This window comes from Myxocyprinus asiaticus, chromosome 25 (genome assembly GCF_019703515.2).
Source record: "Myxocyprinus asiaticus isolate MX2 ecotype Aquarium Trade chromosome 25, UBuf_Myxa_2, whole genome shotgun sequence".
Classification (NCBI taxonomy): Eukaryota; Metazoa; Chordata; class Actinopteri; order Cypriniformes; family Catostomidae; genus Myxocyprinus; species Myxocyprinus asiaticus.
The window spans coordinates 29,006,592-29,023,684 of record NC_059368.1 but is presented as its reverse complement, the minus strand read 5'-3'; positions in this window follow the sequence as shown (position 1 = coordinate 29,023,684).

Genomic DNA, 17,093 nt, shown 5'->3' with positions numbered 1-17,093 from the left:
AAATGTATTCATATTAATTCATATTTATTCATATTAAATAACATACATTTAATTCAAAACAGCAGATGATATTGGAAACAAATATAAATATGCACAAAACAAATGCTAACAATATTAAAAACATAACAGACAGTGTGTTTACGTGTTATGTGTGAGGGATAGACTTACTGTTAATACAATGGCATGCACTGTATAAATGTCCTAGATCACATCTAATTTTCATAGCTCATGTTTTCTGTAGTTTTCTGTCAGCTAAAAAAAAACTTATGTATTTATCATGTTTTTTAATGTTTCAGTGTCAGCTGAATGATCAAAACCAATCTATACTGTACAACAGTACAACCCATTGAAGATACAGACTGTAAGTCTATCAGTCACAGTCTCATTTTTATTGCTGTCAAAAATCAAATATGGTGCTGCTCTGGCTAAGGTCTATTGTGGCAAATGTAGGCCTATAGGCTGAAAGTAGTACAGTCCCAAGTTGTAGTTACATTGCTGTTTTTTGAAGACATGTTGAAAAGCCAGTTCAGTCTTTTAACATTCATTCGCATGATCACAAATCTTATTATAAACCAGACCAGTAAAATAGTGTTTCAACTCACACCGTTACAACACTTCCAGTCTCTCCTATATAAAAATTACAGAGTAAAATTTTAAGAAAACACAAATCTCTCTCAGAAGAAAAGCATATGGCATAGAGAGGGAAAAGCAGACTGAAATCAAGAATGTTTAAGGGGCCCTACAGAGAGGATCTCAATAGCAACTCGTTGCCATTTACACACATTTGGTGAATACCCTGAATGTGACCTCCATTCAGATGAAGTCTCCACTAGCTGAGCCATCATAAATCAGTTTCACAGACACCAATGCTGAAAAAAAAAAAAAAAAAAAAAGGGAGGGAGAAAGTGACAAAGAGAAAGAAAATATATAAAAAGAAAAATGTAAATTACAGGTCATTCTGGATCAGATGCTCAAGATAAGCATTTTTCAAAGTGGAGAACAATGATAAAATAAAAATAAAGAACATTTGGAATTAAATTGAAAGAAAAATGAAATGTACAAAAATTACAAGAGGCAACTATTTATTATCTAAGTGGGTGCAGCTCTGTCCCTGTAGTCGTGGTCCAGCTTGGGGGAAGACAAATCCCTGTTGCCATAGTTACCATTTCATTTCTATGGGGAACATGAAGAGAAATACCAAATAGATTTGAATATTTCAGTGAGGAAAAAACATGCCTAAATTTTTTTTCTTTTTTTTTTCTTTTCTTTTTTTTTTTTTTTTTTGGCTTTATCAAGTGCAAGTGCAAAGAGAGAAAAAAATAATAATAATAAAACAGATTTTTTTTTCTTTTTAATTAATAAACATTTTACACTGCTGGTTATTCAAGCTTTAAGATATGATTTAATTGATTAGGAATAATATTTAGTTAATATTTACATTATATAATATTTAGCACTAAAAACAACATGTTTTTGTGTTAAAAAATGCATTTGCAAGCAAGCTTTTTTCTCATAGTGCGCTCGTGAACACGCAACAGACTAGGTGTTGCTTGACCCTGTTTAGGGTGTCATCAGCCCCCCCAAATTCAATCTCAGCCCCCCTAAAAATTTGTGACTGCAATCAGCATTCAAATCTGTATTCGCCCATTATGAGCTCTAGTTTGCAGCACATGACTATTTTGTTGACTTTTCTTGCCTGTAAAGACTATAGCATAAAAAAAAAAAAATAAATAAATAAATAACACTATCTATGCAACAGTGGATGTGCACATCTTATAGTATCACTGGGGCTAAGCCTCCCTAAGTTCAAATCCTACAATCGCCCCTGGCAACAGACATCCAGATTTTCACCAAAAAAGTACTTAAATTATGGTTTGTTTCTCACCAAAACATGTGCCTTGTAGGTTTGTAATAAAGACAGAGGGGGATATTCACTGAAACATATCCTTGTGTTCAGCAGAAGAAAGACAGTCATATGTGTTTGGAAAGACATGAGGGTAAGTAAATTATGACAGAATTTTCATTTTTTGGGTGCACTATTCCTTTAAGCTGATAGTTTTGGAATGTAGTAGCTAGTTTCTAGCTAGTCTAAGCTCATTATTAGTTGGTTCAAGCTAGTCATTAGTTAGTAAAAGGTATAGGCTACCATCCATCAACAAACTACCTACCAGCTAGTTATACAAGCTCAAGGTGGTCAAGCTGATTTTTGGAACATGGTAGGTGGTCGACCAGCCAATGACAATATTGGGCAAGATTATAACCAGTTACAAAATGAGCACAAAAGCAATTCAGCAATGAGAGATATGTATGTGGAATTGCACATCTATAACTTAGCTGTCTGCTGGATGAAAATAGGATAGAAACATATCTGTAAATGTCTACTAACATCTGCAATAAACTTTGTGGAAATGTACAGCTATTTTGACCTATTGGTTAGGCTTTTTAATTATCTATGTTGATTTTCTCTGTCTTTGAGGGTGTTTTTGGATGGAGAGTGAGAAGAAAACCAGTTGTGCAGGAAACTCCCCTGAGTTTGGAGGGTAAGCAGTCACAGGTCTGTATCTGTAGACAATTCATGCACACACTTGTCTCCTGTGCACAATGTGCTTATGACTCATAGTGAGATCAGTGCCTGAGAACAGTGACATTTGGGAGTGTTGGGATGGCTAAGGCAGGGTGTGTCTGAAGGTAGGGTTGTGATCATTCAGAAGACAACACCCTATACTTCAACGCTCACATGGAAAAGCACCCTAAAAAGATTTTTAAATCTTAGGGCCGTGTAGGCAGAAATTTTTTACACCCAATTATGGATGTGACCAAAATATTTCAGTGGTTCTATTTAGTAAATAATGCCTCAAATGAACCACCATAAAGACTGAGTTTGGTGTCAATTTAGGTTCAGGTAGTAATAGGGTAGTTAAGGCTAGGGTTAGTTTTGGGTCAGTTAAAGCATTAGGGTAGGGTAGTTTAGGTCTCTGGTTAGATTTACATTTAGGTTAATGATTAAGTGTATGTGTGGTGCTAAGCTTAAGGGGCAAAGAAGTTGTGGCATTGGGAAACGGTGAGTGTTAGTGTTAGAGCAGGTATTGCACAAAAGGTTTAGGTTTGGGGGTGGATTCCCAATTCTCAATATCTGTACCAGTGTAATTATCCTGTGAATTGGGTGGGGCATTATCCAGGTCTATTTTTTATTTTTTTATTTTTTTTATCTTCAATATCTTACAGAGGGTGTTGTATGGTTAGAGTTAGGGGTACTGTTAGATTTTGTGAGTTAGTACTATGGTAAATAAGTGTATAGATTTAAGTTTGTTTTCATGTAACAATTAGTTTAGAGTTTGGTTAATGTTGATGAAAACTTAGGTCATAAAATAATGTAATTTGTTTATTAGCTTGATTTTGAGTGACAGTCAGAGGAAAATACAACTGCGTTGTGCATTTATGGGCACATTACTAATTTGTGTGGTAATGAGTTAAAGGGATATTTCACCCAAAAATGAAAATTCTTTCATCATTTAATAACCCTAATGCCATCCCAGATATGTTGGACTTTATTTCTTCTGCAGAACACAAACAAAGATTTTAAGAAAAATATCTGCAAATCCATACAATGCAAGTGAATGGTGGCCAGAACTTTGAAGCTCCAAAAAGCACATAAAGGCAGCATAAAAGTAATCCATAAGACTCCAATGGCTTAAAGCATTATGATTGGTCTGAGTGAGAAACAGATCAATATTTAAGTCCTTTTTTTTTTTTTTACAATAAATCTCTACCTTTTACTAGCCCTGATCAGTAGGTGGAGAGATGCATGAAGAATTTGAATCTCCAAAAAACAAAAGAAGAAGAATGTGGAAGTGAAAGTGGATATTTATAGTAAAAAAGGACTTATATATTTATCTGTTTCTCACCCACACCTATCATATCACTTCTGAATATATGGATTTAACCACTGGAGTCATATGGATTACTTTTATGCTGCCTTTATGTGCTTTTTTAAGCTTCAAATTTATGGCCACGATAGCTGAGATATATCCAAGATAGCTGAGATATTCTTCTAAAAATCTTTGTTTGTGTTTTGCAGAAGAAAGAAAGTCACACATCTGGGATGGCATGAGGGTAGTAAATGATAAGAGACTTTTCATTTTTGGATGAATTATTTCTTTAATCAAGCAGCATGTAATTGTATGCATATTAGTGCCACCTGTCGGTAGTAAAAACACTTGTTTTTATTGGGGGGGGGGGGGTTGTAGATTACATGGGGTCTTTGACACCCTTGCTGACAGAGTGCTGTCGCCAGCATTCCTGTCTTACTTTTTTTTTCATTCTCTCATCTCACCCCTGTAATTACTCTCTTTCTCCTCTCTCACTCTGTCACTTCCGCTCCCCAGCTCGCTCTTTGTAAGTTTCACAATGGCATTCTGTAAATTCACTCTTTAAATGGTTGTTACAGTTGTATTCCATCTTTTTCTCAGTGCACCACAATCTCCCTTTCTCTTCCTGCATCACTACCTCTTTCCCTTTCACTTTGCATGAGAGCATTCTTTACTTTCTTTCTGTCTTAGTGTTTTTTAAGAGCACTGTCTGAATGAAAACAGCTCCATAGCAACGGCTTGGGCTGAAACTTGAGCTCGAGATAAGGCGAGAGGGTCAGGAGAAGTGGCTAGTTAGTCTCAAACAAACAGTTTCTCTGCACACAGTCATGCATAGTTAAACTTTTAGTCAATCTTTAGCCACTGTTTATATTTACTGAAGAGTATAAATGCTGTATTATGCTCCAACACCAGTAAAAGTTTAGACACACTTAACCAAATTTATGTTTCTCATGACTTTTTGATTTAAAAGCTTATGCTTAAATGCTTGAAATAAAATTTGAAGACCAATAAATAAATCAATAATAATAATAATAATAATAATAATAATAATTAATTTATTTACAAAAGAAGTTTTTTAGGGCAGCTACAGTAAATATAAGAAAGTTTTGATTGTTTTTTATTTTTTAATATTATTATTATTTTTTTTGCCACCACATTCCAATACTTTCATTTGTGTTATTTCATAGCTTTGTTGACTATTCTTTTAAATTGTGGAAAATATTATTAATAAAGTATACGTAATTGTGTCCACCTACAGCAATGTGCTTTTAACTGGTAGTGCACTGTATATGGTCTCGTCAAAAGACTTAGTTTCACACATTCTCAATATGTGAGGTTTGTTATAACGTTTCCGCCATTAAATGTAAAAATGCAAACTAATCTCCACATTACTGAAATAATCTCTACTATCTATTGTTTCTAATACAATTCCATTCAATCAAAGTCTATACCAAGTAAATCTTCAGCCCTGTTTATGCCTTTTCAGAATCTAGTTTCAGTTTCAATGTACTGTACAAATCCAGGAGTCGTACAGCAAAAACAGTACATTAGTACAGTGTGTCTCATTCCTGCTCTCGCATGGAGGTCCCCAGCACTGCACATTTTAGGTGTCTCACTGATCTGACACACCCAATTCACAGAAAAACTCTGAATTTATATTTAATTGATCTGAATCAGGTCGGTTAAGAAGATGTCCCAAATGTGCAGTGCTGTGGATCCCCAGAAACATTGCATTAATACAAAAAAAATGACTCTGTTCATGATAGAAAACCTTCTACTCGATAATCTAAAATGTTCATGTGGATTTATCTGTAGAGTGAAGAGAGACAGAATTGTAGAATTCACGTGAGAGTGCTTGTGCTGTAACAGTGACTAAAGGCATTCTTTACTCATTTGTCATAAAGACAGGCCTGTAACATTTCTGCACCTGTCACAATCAGAGTGCAAGTGACATATCTGATGACGAATTTGAAAGCCCCCAAACCATCATATTAATGCCCCATAACATCATATTTAGGCAAAGCTGTTTTCTATGAATACAAGTGGCATGAAAGTGCTGCTCTTATCTACTTGAATGGGGAAAGACCAATATCTCCAAACGGTTGGTCAAGAATTGCTTCTTTTGCTTAGATCATGGATAAAAACGAAATTAAATTTTTCAACAAAATTTTTAGGCTGGTCCAGCCAATGTGCATGCTCGTTCCAAACACGTATGCCTTTTTTCTTTTGTGGAATACAAGAGGAGATGTTAGGCAGAATGTTAGCAGTAACACCGTTCCCTATGTGCATATTACGCAGTCTGCACCGGACGACAAGTCCCTACAGGGGCACCAGAAACTCCCACCCTTCCTCGCACGTTAGATGTTATTCATGGACCCGGTTGCAGTCGAGGATCACAGGCGATCGCCTCACAGCATGCACCACGTTGGATTATCACCTACATGGTCTTTGACACCCATTTATCACCCATTTGAAATTTTAGTGCTTCGAGAGGTGCTCACAAGCAATCCCTTTGTACCCTGATGCTCTTGACCAATTACAGCGGACTGGAGTTTCTGAGCTGGGGAAAAAATCTGAAGTATATGTCTCTACGGAACAATAATGGGCATTTCTCAATCTGTGGGCATTTTCAAACCGGGATGGGCGTTTTTCAAGTACCCAATGAAAAAAGGGAATCTCAATGTAATAATCAGTGGGCGTTTTCAAACCAGAATAGGCATTTCTGAACTATCCAATTGTGACGAGGAGGAGGGCGGGGCCGGGCCATGAGTACGCACGGCCAGCCCCTAACTGGGCTAATCGGCCGAGGAGAGGGATAAAGCCGAGCCGGATGCGGCAGTTCGAGAGAGAGAGCCACACGCAGCTGCCGTGTGTGTGTGTTTTGTGTCTTTTTGTTTCATTAAATATTACTTTGACTGTTCATCCGGTTCCCACCTCATCCTTGCCCATTTGAACCATGTTACACCACACAAGACTCAAAAATCATGGCAGACTAGGCGATGTCAATTGTGGATTAAATATTTATTTTAATAATTGTTTTTTCCCTGATTGTCAATAATGGATCACTTGTATATTCATCATGTGTATATAGTATCACGTTTAAATCTGATGTGTATAACTGGTTCAAAACTTTGTTTTATTCAGTTTTCCAGAGAAATATAATTAATTCTATTCAGTTTTTATTAAATAGTTTTTCTTGTGGAAGTTTTAAATTCATAAAAGTAAGTGACCTAACACTAAACCTTTGTTATCATTATTTATTTTGTCTGCAAAACATTAAGACATGAGGCATTATGTTCCTATACATAGCTGCTTGTAAGATTGCTTATCTTTATTGATATAGCAACATTTGGTCTACTAGTGATATACAGTACTATATATACAGTACTGTGCAAAAGTGTTAGGCACATAAGATGTTTCACAAAAACATTTGTCTTAAGATGGTTATTTATATCTTCAGCTTTAGTGTGTCAGCAGGAAATATACATGTTAGAATCCCAAACATTCCTTTTGCAAATATAATAGAACAGAAAAGAAGAAAAGGGAACCCTGCAACAGATGGCATGGCCCCCACAGAGCCCCCCACTGAACATCGAGTCAGTCTGGGATTACATGAAGAGATGGAAGAAATGGAGAAAGCTTAAATAGATAGAAGAACTGTGGCGAATTCTCCAAGAAGCTTGGAATATCCTATCTGCCAACAACCAAGAAAAACTGTGTCCAGGTGCACCTATGATAATTGGTGCTGTTTTAAAGGCAAAGGTGTTCACACCAAATATTGATTTAGCTTGTTTTATGTTTACTGCACCTTGTATGACGTTAATTGATATATGAAAACTATTTATGGCATTATTTTTGAAGATATCCACACTATGCAACATTTTTCACAAGTGCCTAAACACTACCTGTCAAAAGTTTTGAAACACTTGACTGAAATGTTTCTCAGATCTTAAAAATCTTTTGATCTGAAGGTGAATGCTTAAATGTTTGAAATGAGTTTTGTAGACAAAAATATAATTGTGCCAACATATTAATTTATTTCATTATAAAAAAAATACAATAAATTTTTTTTTTTTGAAATTGATGACTTGGACCAAATAATAAAGAAAAGCAGCCAATAAGTGCCCAACATAGATGGGAACTCCTTCAATACTGTTTAAAAAGCATCCCAGGGTGATACCTCAAGAAGTTGGTTGAGAAAATGTCAAGAGTACATGTCTGCAAATTCTAGGCAAAGGGTGACTACTTTGAAGATGCTAAAATATAACATAGTTTTGTTTTATTTTGGATTTTGTTTAGTCACAACATAATTCCCATAGTTCCATTTATGTTATTCCATAGTTTTGATGACTTTACTATTATTCTAAAATGTGAAAAAACAATTATAATAAAGAATGAGTAAGAGTTTCAAAACTTTTGACGGTAGTGTGTGTGTATATATATATATATATATATACATACATTTGTTCATTTGTTCTCTAAATATTTAAAACTATGGGGTTTTTCTTTATTAAATTCTCTAATACTTTTTTTTTTCAGTGTGTTCTTGTAATTATTCAATAAAAAAACCAATATTCAAGAGTTTCTTTAAATCAGTGTTATGACATTTCAAAGAATAATTTGTAAAACTGTGTGTACATAATGTATAAGAAAATAATGTATAAAAAAAGTGTCATCTGATTGAAATCTTGAAGTCTGTCCCAAATGCACAACTCATGCACCCTCATGGACTTGTTGACTAGTGCCCCATCGGTCTGCACTTTACATCACCAAAGTCTGGACTCAGAAGAGGACCGCAAGAGCTTAGGGACAGGCAGTAGGGGCAGGGTGCTTCTCAATCAGAAGGCTGCAGCCTCGTTAGGCTGAATATATCGGCTACCACTTCATCAAGCATCGTCGAAGGCCATCTCAACTGTGAGGAAACCTGGAAGGCAGCCTTGTTTCGTGGTCTTCGTTTGCCATATTTTGGAGGATGCATCAGGTGTATCCTTCGTGGCTTTCAATCACCCACAATCCTTTGCACATGTCCCAAATTATTTAAAAAAATAATAAAAGGGCAGTTACTTGAATTTGAAAAGCTTTAAAAGTTTTATAGTTTTTACAAGTCTAGGGTTCAGTTTTTTCATTAAAATGTCGTAAAATGTATTATATAAAGGCTTTTTTGAGTAACTCTAGCTTTGTGATAAACAATTTAGAGATTAAGGACATATTTCTCATTTTCTGAAGTAGGGTACAATGGGATTTCCGAATAATCTTCAATTCATCTCTACTTTGAATTCATTTGACAACGAAAAGGTCGGGGTATTTGTGAGTCTGGATATTTATTGAATGTTATTTAGTACATTTGGTAATTCAGTTGATTGATTATTGTTTGTTTAATTGTATAATTGTTTATTAGAATTGTATAGGTAAGCAAGAAACTCATTATTTCTCTCCTACTTATGGGTATAAACAAGTTCTTAAAACCCTGGAACTGCGCCAGAAGCAACATGTTGGACTGGTGCGAATGCCTGAACGAACCTCTCAAGTAATTTCAGTTGGTCAAAGTGCAGTTCTCTGCAGTACAGCTCACGTCCGCTGATCGCACTGTGATAAGTGGATAGTTGTTGAACATCCGTCTCTTTCTCCTTTACCTAGCGGCTTAATGGTGGAGGCGTGTGTCGTCACTCTGGGAGAAACTCAGAACTGTCACTTACCTGTAGTAGTTGTAAATCCTACGGCTCATGATGTCAAAATTCCTCCTAGATGCGTGGTTGCTGAGTTGAAGGCAGTACACTCCGTGTTTCCTGGTGAACAGCCGAGCTGTAACAAAGAAGCAAATGTTACTGAGAGCCCAGCTCTTCAATTCAACTTTGGGAATTCACCCATTCCATCTGAGTGGAAGGGCAGACTTGTGAAAATGTTGCAGGAAATGCCAGATGTATTCTCTCTGCATTCCAAAGATTTCGGATGCACTGATAAAGTCAAACAAAGAATTAATCTTGCGGATAAAACCCCTTTCAAGCACAGACCCAACCCAACCATCCTGAGGATCTAGAGGCTGTAAAGAAACACCTCCAAGATTTATTTGATGCTAAGGCCATTCGTGAATCCGAATCCCCTTTTCCTCACCCATAGTTGTGGTAAGGAAGAAGAGCGGTGACATTCAGTTGTGTATCGACTACCGAAAGCTAAACCAGCAGACAATTAAAGATGCTAACTCACTTCCTAAGCTTGAGGACACATACATAGCCTTAACTGGGTCCAAGTGGTTTTCCGTACTCAATCTGAAATTTGGGTACTACCAGATCGAAGTTGAAGAGACTGATAAAGAAAAAATGGCCTTCGTATATGTCCTTTAGATTTCTACGAATTTAATCGTATGCCACAAGGAGTCACAAATGCTCCAAGCACTTTTCAGAGGCTAATGGAAAGTGTATGGCTGACATAAACCTTCGTGAATTCTTGGTATTTATTGACGACATAATCGTTTTTCCAAAACTTTAGAAGAACATGAGGACCGATTGCTCCGAGTTTTAAACTGGCTCAAGGAATATGGTCTCAAACTTGCTCCAGAAAAATGTGTTTTCGCACAGACTTCAGTCAAATATCTTGGACACATAGCGTCTGACAAAGGAGATCAAACTGATCCTGAGAAGGTAGCCGCAGTCAAAACCTGGCCAGTTCCTAAAAACTTGAAAGAACTTGGGTCCTATTGTCGTTTTATCAAAGATTTCGCAAAGAAAATAAAACCCTTGAATGAGTTACCTTCAGGTTATCCCCCTACCCATCGGAACTTTAAGGTAGCGAATAATGCTCCTTACAGAAATCCAAAGGATCCTTTGATGGCAGGTGGACAGCCACTTGTCAAGAAACGTTTGAATTAATCATCAAAGAACTCATGACTGCGCCGGTGTTGGCTTTTGCCGATCCAAGACTGCCATACATCTTACACACGGATGCAAGCACGTCAGGCTTAGGCACTGCTTTGTATCAGGAACAGGATGGGCAAGTCAGGGTCATAGCCTACGCTAGCCGGGGATTGTCATGCAGTGAGTCCAAATACCCAGCTCATAAACTGGAATTTTTGGCATTGAAATGGGCAGTGGTAGAAAAATTCCACGATTACCTGTACGGTAGCACTTTCACTGTGGTAACAGACAGTAATCCCCTTACCTACATGCTTACCACAGCCAAACTGGATGCCATGGGGTATAGGTGGTTAGCTGCTCTGTCAACTTATAATTTTAAGCTGCAGTACCGGTCAGGAAAACGTAACGTTGACGCTGTTGGGTTATCCCGTAGACCCCATGCAGAAGTTCCAGTTGACAATGTCGTATCTTACAGTTTGCAGAAAAGCTCATGACACATACTGATGGTCAGGAAATTCAGGATGATGTGGTACAAGCTATTTGTGACAGTCGTCTCGTTCAGTGGGTTGAATGTTTAAGTGATTTACCCATTTCCTTCATCGTTTCCTTGGCAATGCAAGCAACTGCTGTGCCTGATGTCTATGCTCAGGAAGAGCAATGTGGAGATTTACCTATAATCACTCACCTTTCACCTTCTGAAATCCGAAATGCACAATTAGCCGACCCTTGTATCCGTGAAGTTATTGCTTTACTCCAAACTGGAGAATCTCCTTCAAGTACAGTTAGAAATGCGCTTCCTATGTTACCTTATCTCCTTCAGGAGAAGGACCATCTAGAGTTCCATGACGGGATTCTCTACAGAAAGAGGAGCATAGCTGACAAAGATACTTGCCAACTGGTTCTATCAGAAAAGTTTCATGCGGAAATCCTAAAGCATCTGCATGATGATCTTGGGCACATGAGTGTTGAACGAACCCTTGACTTGGTCAGACAAAGGTTCTATTGGTCCAAGTTAGTTTCAGATGTTGAGCACAAAATCAGAACTTGTGGTCGCTGTATCCGGAGAAAAGTTCCTCCTGAGAAAGCAGCTCCACTCGTGAACATAATGACTCGTCCCTTGCAACTAGTGTGCATGGATTTTCTCAGATTAGAACAGTAGTAACACCAAGGATGTGTTAGTGATAACCGATCACTTCACGAAATATGCACTTGCCATTCCTACTCCCAACCAAAAAGCGAAAACTGTAGCAAAGTGTCTCTGGGAGCAGTTTATCTGTCATTATGGCTATCTGGAGTGCTTGCACAGTGATCAAGGGCCAGATTTTGAATCTCACTTATTTAAAGAGTTGTGTGAGATGGTAGGAGTGTGAAAAATCAGAACAACGCCTTATCATCCTAGAGGAAATCCTGTTGAACATTTCAACAGAACTGTATTAGGCATGTTAGGAACCCTTGAACACAAAAAGAAAAGTCATTGGAAGGAATTTGTAAAGCCCTTGGTACATGCATACAAATGCACCAAGAATGAGACTACTGGGTTCAATCCCTACGAACTCATGTTCGGACGACAACCTAGACTTCCAGTGGACTTAGCTTTCGGTTTACCTTTGAAAGATAAAGAAGTTCCACATTCACAGTATGTGAAGAATCTCACGAAAAACCTTGAGGAAAGTTTCTGTATTGCAACTAAAATCTCTCAAAAGATGGCTGAAAAAAACTAAACTCGTTTTGATAAGAAAGAAACCGCATACGTGTTACAAAAGGGAGACAGAGTTTTAGTCAGAAATGTCAGACTTAGAGGGAAAAACAAATTGGCAGATAAATGGGAAGGAATTGTTCATGTGGTTGTAGACCAACATGGAGAACTGCCAATGTATAAAGTTCATCCTGAGCAACAGGCAAGACATACCCGCACACTGAACCATGATTTATTACTTCCTTGCGGAACACTTTCATCAGAAATGAGAGATGCTGAGTCTCAACGCTCAGTCACAAAACATAAGACTCGTATTGTAACAGCTTGCGAAAATCCTGAAATTGAGGAGAGTGCTGAATTTTCAAATTCTGATCGTGAGGAAGTATATTACTCACAACCTCTATTCGATGTTGTGAGTGAGACTTACACAGTTCATGCTGCTTATGTAACAAAATCTGATGGGAATAAGGAAAATGTTCGCTTACCTGATCCAGTCTCATTAGTTCATCAGAAATTTTTGAAAAATCTGCCTGAAACAGAATTCCAGGTGATGAACAAATTACCTGCTGTTGAGTCTGAAATTCCTAAGGAATCTCTCAGTGAACAACCTGAAAGTACTGAAACTCATTTACCTGAAATCTCTGAAGTTCAACCTGTAAAAGGAAACCTTGTGAAAGAAAAGCCTGTGGGAGACAGTCGTTGAACTAACTTGATAACTAAGTGTCCAGGTAGAACTAAAGAAATGTTCTTACCTGAATCTAATCCTTCTGGAAAGGTGTTAAGTGGTTCTGAAACACCTGAAAGGGAAGGCAACACTGATGATGTGGAGTTGAGAAGGTCAGTAAGACACAGGGAGAAGCCTAAAATTCTAATTTATCCTGAGTTAGGAAATCCCTTGGTAACATTCATACAATCTCTTCTCCAAGGTCTGAATACTGCTTTTTCAGAATCCTTGCAAGACTATTCTCGAGTGTTTCACTCTGCAGTCCATGGATACATGCCTTTGGGTGGTTTGAAATGGGACTTGAATAATTTTAAGAGGGGAGGGTATAACCCACATTTAAAATCAGAGTAAATTGTATTCTAAATTATAAGCTTAAAACTAACTAAAGTGCATATTTAACTAAAATATGTGAAGAAACTAAAGACAAGTAACTATAAATCTTAATTTGTTACTCAAAAAAGCATCTTGCTGTCTTGAAATTATTTGCATTAGTTGACAAATAGTGCCCTAGAACTACTGGCCAGGTATCTACATGATATCACTTTAAACCCCTTTGGGGCCTTTTACCCCAAGTGTGTGGTTAAAGGCTCCCTCAGCACCTTTTATTAAAAACTGAATTACATTTTTTAATTGAAACAACCTTCCAATATTATTTCTTTTCACAGAAATGATGTTGCTCCATCAATATTCAATAAAAATAAATACATTATTTTGACCTTGATACATTTTGTGAGCAGAAAAAAGCTACATTTCCTGAAGGGGTGCCTTAGCCCTGTTGTAACCTATATGGGTTTTCTAAACAAACGTCTTGGTTACTTTTGTAACCTCCGTTCCCTTATGGAGGGAACGAGACGTTGTGTTGATGTAGTGACACTAGGGGTCACCCTTGGGAGCCCCAAACACCTCTGAACTTTGAGAAAAGGCCAATGGGAATTGGCGAGTGGAATTTGCATGCCACTCCCCTGGACATACGAGTATAACAGGAGCTGGCTTACAACCAGTCATTCAGGTTTTGTGCTGAGGAGCCGAGACAAGGTCCCGGCCATTTCAGCGGGTAGTTCAGTGTTGTGGCAGGAGGGACACAACGTCTCGTTCCCTCCATCAGGGAACGGAGGTTACGAAAGTAACCAGGACTTTCCCTATCTGTCACTCACTCAACGTTGTGTCGATGTAGTGACACTAGGGGTCCCTATACAAAAGCCACAACTAGCTGAACTGTGTTACGTGAAATGGCAGTGCAAGACAGGCAGACCATTGCGTGCCTCGTAGCCAGTGCACCCGGCCATCACGTAACCTCCCCAAATGCTCTTACGAGCGTTGTACGGTCCCCTGCACCTCGGGGACAAGTCGACTGCCCAAAAATGGGGACCAGCCGCGGCCTCTTCTCTTTCTTCTCCCCAAAAGGAAAAATCGTTCAGCTGAGGGCCATATAGCATCTGCGTCGGGGGGGGGGGGGGGGGGGTTACTCCCAAGGGGAAGACACACCTTGTCCGAGGGGGAGGACATTGTTTGGAAATACATCACATGGTCTTACAGAGTCTTGTCGGCAGTGTCTCATGTGGAGAAGTCCCCATGGTAGGTCCTACATAGGCAGGATGTGCTGGATAGCCTCCGTCTGCTTCTCAACCATCGAGAACTTCTGGGAAAAGTCCTCGAAGGTGTCGCCGAATAGGCCAACCTGAGAGATGGGGGCATCTAGTAATCGTACCTTGTCAGCCTCCTTCATCTCGACCAGGTTGAGCCAAAGGTGGCTCTCCCGGACCACCAGGGTGGACATCGCCTGCCCGAGAGACCACGCCGTGACCTTTGTCACCCGGAGGGCGAGATCGGTTGCCGAGCGAAGCTCCTGCATCAATCCCGGTCAGAACTACCCTCGTGCAGTTCTCTCAGCACCTTGTCTTGGTGCACTTGCAGGAGAGCCATGGCATGCAGGGCGGAGGCGGCCTGTCCAGTGGCACTGTAGGCCTTAGTCACCAGTGATGATGTAAGCTTATAGGCCCTGGACAGGAGTCTCGGACAGTTCCGCCAGGTGTCGGCATTTTGAGGGCAAAAATGCACCGCAACCGCCTTATCCACCTGGGGAATCACAGAGTACCCCTTGGCAGCCCCACCGTCGAGGGTAGTGAGAGCGGAGGAGCCCATAAATCGGGTCTGGGCAGTGAAAGGTGCCCACCACGATCTCGTGAGCTCATCATGCACCTCCAGGAAGAAAGGAACCGGGGTGGGGCGTGGCTGTGAGCGGCGCTTTGAGCCCAGGAACCAATCGTTGAGCCACGAGGGTTCAGAGAGGAGTGGAGGGTTCCACTTCAGCCCGACGCTCGCAGCCGCCCGGGCAAGCATGGCCGCCAGCTCTGCGTCAGCCTGCGACTGGGCGGCCGCACCTGAGGGTGGGAGCCCAGTCGAGTCCTCAGTGTCAGACTGGACGAGCCTGCTCTCCGATGCTGCGATCGAGAGCTCATCCTCTTCGCGAGCCCCGAATGAGATCACGAACTCGCCCTGAGATGAGCCGGGGAGCAGCTGGGGTGGCTTTCCCTCTGACGAAGGAAAGCCGCGACCGCAACGTTGCCATGGTCATGTTCTCGCAATGAGGACATGACCCATCCACGAACGATGTCTCTGCATGGGCAGTGCCCAAGCACATGAGACAGCGATCATGGCCATCAGAAGCGGAGAGATAGCGACCGAAACCAGGAATTATACACAGACGGAAAGGCATCTTTAAAAAGACACTCCATCTGTGCCACTATTTTAGTAGGAAAACGTACTCTTTTATTAGGAAGAATATACTCTTTAGCTGCTGAAGCACCCAGGGGCGTTCTCTGCACACCACCGGTGCAAGAGGGGGAGAAACCGCTGTAATGCACCGTAAATCCAACAGCTTTCGAGGTGAATGGATCGGCGGAGGAATTCAGCTCACTGAAACACAACCGCTCGGCTCCTAAGAAAAAACCTGAATGAGTGGTTGCAAGCCAGCTCCTTTTATGTCCGGGGAAGTGGCATGCAAATTCCACTCGCCAATTCCCATTGGCCTTTTCTCAAAGATCAGAGGTGTTTGGGGCTCCCAAGGGTGACCCCTAGTGTCACTACATCGACACAACATCAAGTGAGTAGGGAAGTAAAATACCACATGGTTCTAAGCATATGGTTTGCCATGCGAACTTACTAGACCGTCTTGTTCTAGAGCTGAATGCTGAGGAGGAGTCTAGCCCAAATCCTCAAAAAGACTGGTCTAGGAAGGACACAGCTTAACTTGAGGGTGGTTGGTGGTTGTTGGTGTAGAAAGACTAACTAAATTGTGCCCAAGACAAAAAATTACCAGGTGGCCAATGGGGTGGCCAGGCTTTGGTCCATGGTGAATTCAGTCCACCCCCTAGCTCTGCCCCTGCCTACATAGGCTGCGTTCCATTTCAAATTTGTAACCCCTTCCCTCGCAAACTTCACTTCATTTCATGGATTCGGATGTACGTCAGTGCTGCACCTGAGAAAACAATGTTTTTGGAGATTGATTTCAGAGGCTTATGATCTCGTATGTTTAATTTTTTCATTAGAATGAATTGTTAGAAAGGATTAATCAAGATTTACACAAACAAAAATGTTAACATTACAATGAGCACATATGCTATAACTGTGTGATAAACAGTTTAAGGTAGCTGCAAGTATTATGCGGTTAAATCTCAATATAAATTATATAAACGGCTTAACTGACCTAACTTCACTTCCATCATACATTAGAGTTGTATGGGGTTTATGAAGTGCAATCTGCTATCACGTCACAATCGAGTTGCATTGTGGGATATGGAGATGCCTGAAGCATACATCAGAGTAGGCTTGCTCCCTCGGTCAAAATCGAGGGGTTGAGAGTCTGTCAGTAGAAACTTCACTCGCTCACTTAAAGAAGTGGAACGGACTTCAGAAATGGCGGCAGGGATTTCCCCGAGGGGAAGTGCTTAGGG